The sequence below is a fragment of the Chelonoidis abingdonii genome, chromosome 4 (assembly GCF_003597395.2).
Source record: "Chelonoidis abingdonii isolate Lonesome George chromosome 4, CheloAbing_2.0, whole genome shotgun sequence".
Lineage (NCBI taxonomy): Eukaryota > Metazoa > Chordata > Testudines > Testudinidae > Chelonoidis > Chelonoidis abingdonii.
This window is the reverse complement of record NC_133772.1, coordinates 66941166-66944781: the sequence shown is the minus strand read 5'-3', so window position 1 is coordinate 66944781 and position 3616 is coordinate 66941166.

The following is a 3616-nucleotide window of genomic DNA, read 5'->3' as shown; positions in this document are numbered from 1 at the left end:
AATGTAGATGTCTTAAGAAATATGGGCATCTACAGGGTTAGGCAGCAGCTGAGATGGGGGGTTGTGAATGCCAGCAGCATATAAATATTGGACATAGGTGCCTAAAATGGCAGCTAGGCACCAAAGATCCCCCTGTAAATACCTGTCTCTCTATTTTAGAGCAGAACTACTGTCAGCTACCGGGCTGAAGGGATTTAAAGAAAGAAGCTGGAATCTTTGTAATGTATTGCATTAAAGTTTCTGAAAAGAGACAGTGAGGCAAAGTGCGGAGGCAGCTGCAGCAATTTTATCTGGTTTGAACATTTTTTCTAAGTTTATGGAGCAGGGGAATTAAAAGCACTGCTGAGTTCATGATTAGATGTCTGCTAGGCTTATGACTACCAGGTGTTTATATTCTTATTATTTGTCAATTAATGGTATGGCTCTACCTTGGAATCTAGAAACATGAACAAACCAGCTGAAAATCACTCCTCATTAACCAGGCCAGGGATATGTAAATTTCAGCCTGGAGTTACAGGGGCCTCACAAGGGAGGAATGGCTTAAATGGGATGTCATTTTCCACAAAATTCAGGAGGATTCATCTCATAACCAATCATAGGAAAATCAACATCGGTACAGAAAGCCCAATAAACTTCAGAGGTACTGACTAATGCTCCCTCTAAGAGGATAGGTCCACCAATTTTCTCAATGAAGCCAGGGATACTGCTTCTAATTTCTTCAGAGTCCAGGTATGAGTGCTTCTCAGCCTTAGGAGCTGTGCACTATTCCTTCACTATCCCAGCTCAGTGTTATTGCTCTGTGCCATATGGGCAAAAAGAATTGGGCCTTTTATGTTCACAGTGGATACAATCTCTAGCCAGAACACTGATTTGGAAATGGAGACTTGGAGTGTACAATCAACGAGCAAGTGCATTAATTTTTCTATTTCAGTGGTGATGTGAGATGCAATGTTTTGGGGAAGAATGCGACAAATCAAATGTGCAGGGACTAAAAGCACTTCTCATGCTTGAAAGCAGCATATCAAAGAAAGTAATGGAAGCCTAGAGATCAAAGGAAGTTTGCCAGTAGTTGCAGGAGAATGAATCAGGTCATGTCTATGAATAGATTACACATGTGGAAGGAGCAGTGAGCTCAGCTGAGCAGCAAGTGAAATTCAGATCTTCAGGGGAATACAGGAACATCTCCCTTTGATTAGAACTCTAGTCTTCAGTCTGCAAAATGAACAAAGTGAAGTGCTGGAACACACAAAACTCACTGACTGAATTTTGACAACAGCCAAGAGTCACAAGAGTGACTTGAAGTCAGAAAACATATACAAACTTTCATAGTTTGGATAGGCAGAACTTAAAGGCACTACCCTAACAGCTAGCATTAACCATTCATGTGGTTTATGATATACTCCTACCCACTCTGACAACATATACAAAAAAGTTTAAATTGATTTGATTAATGTTTTCCCCTTTGTAACATAAACCTGATTTTTTTTTAAACCTTACAGATGAGTAATTTCTGCTTTTTTCCTAGCAGAAGGAAAGGATAGGGAGTAGGGAGGAGTTTGATGGTGTTGAATCTTTGACAATGACATCCTCTCTTTAAAGTGTTAGGCATAAATGTTAAATTTATTTTTAAAGTTTAAATGCTTTGAGTAAAAATGCTTTTTCCTGCTCAGCTAGGGATGTAAAATGTTAACCAACAAGCATGAGTCTTCTCGGTAAGATGTTCTGCAGGACTCTGTGGCCAGCCTCACACTATGGGGTCCCGGCTGCCAGCAGCAAGGCCCTGGACACAGAGCCGGCAGCCAGGACCCCTGGTGCAGGGCAGGAAAGGAGTGGAGTTCCCAGGCATGGGGCCAGCAACCGGGATCCTGGGCACATGGGGTGGCAGTATAGCCTAACAGTTAAACGTTTAACCGATAAATGTTTAAACTATTAAAATTGTACTTTTTAAAAACACTATTTACATCCCTACACTCGGCTTTCACTCTCTTGCATCTTGTGATGTTACTATTTCAGTATTCTCATTATCCTGTTCTTCCAAGTTAGACCAGACCTGAATTCCTCATATAAAACACAGGCACGAAAGAATCCTTTCCTTCTTTACAATTCTTAAAGCAGAAGTGGGAGGTGGGGACCACCCTCCCCCACAGCCCCCTAAACCAGAGGAGTCAGCTTAAGCTCTTTATTTCCTGCCTTAGTAGGTTCTTTAATATGGAGAAAGGTCAATTGCTCTGACAAATATGGATAAATAATATAAACAGGTGGTATGTAGGGGGCCTGCACATATAGGGGGTAGTAGATTTGCTTAAAATTAAAATTCTAAATATTAATTCAAAAGATGCTGAAAACAGAAAATTGTTAGGAACGTTTTGACCATAAAGCTTTCCCCTAGGAATTCTATGTCAAAGTGAGGGAGGGGAAATAATTTTGGTATCAGTGAATAGAATCCTAAGGGAATTTGAGTAAGGTATATTTTTGAACTGGGGGCAGTTCCTTTACCATATCAATATGTTACAAGAGGAACCTTTCAGACATGTCCATACCTTCAGTAAACCTCCATAGTGTAAGATTTTCCCTTTCACATCATTATGGCTTAAAGTTATTTTTGAGAGAGAAGGGCCCAAATGCCGTCTACTTTCTTATCCAGCGGTCTGATGGGTAAAAACAGAAAACTGATGCAAACATCCTTATACTTTGGAAGAGTTCAGATTTGGATCTGAATTTTGGTTCTCATGAATCATTTATTCTTCCTTTACACAGAGGTCAATGGGAACATTTAAGGAAACATTTGCTATGGTGAAAGAAGCTACAATGGCTATAGATTGACAAGAAGTGGCTGATGTGATTAGGGCCACACCCTCAGGGGCTCATTCACCTGCACATCTACCAGTGTGATATATGCCATTATGTGCCAGCAATGCCGCTCTGCCATGTACATTGGCCAAACCGGACAGTCTCTATGTAAAAGAATAAATGGACGCAAATCAGACGTCAAGAATTATAACATTCAAAAACCAGTTGGAGAACACTTCAATCTCCCTGGTCACTCGATTACAGACCGAAAAGTTGCAATATTACAACAAAAAAAACTTCAAGAACAGGCTTCAACGAGAGACTGCTGAATTGGAATTAATTTGCAAATTGGACACCATTAAATTAGTCCCGAAGACTGGGAGTGAATAGGCCATTACACAAAGTAAAACTATTTCCTCATGCTTATTTTTCCCTCCCTACAGTTCCTCACATCTCCTTGTCAATTGCTGGAAATGGGCCATTTTCATTATCACTATAAACAGTTCTTTTTCTCTCCTGCTGATAACAGCTCACTTTAACTGATCACTCTCCTTATAGTGTGTACAGTAACACCCATTGTTTCATGTTCTCTGTGTGTATATATATCTATATATAGATATTGTGACAAAGTTCCTCCTCCACCTTGGTGGGTCCTGCGCTTATTGGCGGATTTGTTCACCTCAGTGATCTTCCCTTCTTGTGGAACTCACAGTCTGAGTCAGCTCCTCCTGTGTCTGATCAGGAGTTGGGAGGTTTGGGAGGAACCCAGGCCCGCCCTCAACTCCGGGTTCCAGCCCAGGGCCCTGTGGATCGCAGCTGTCTATAG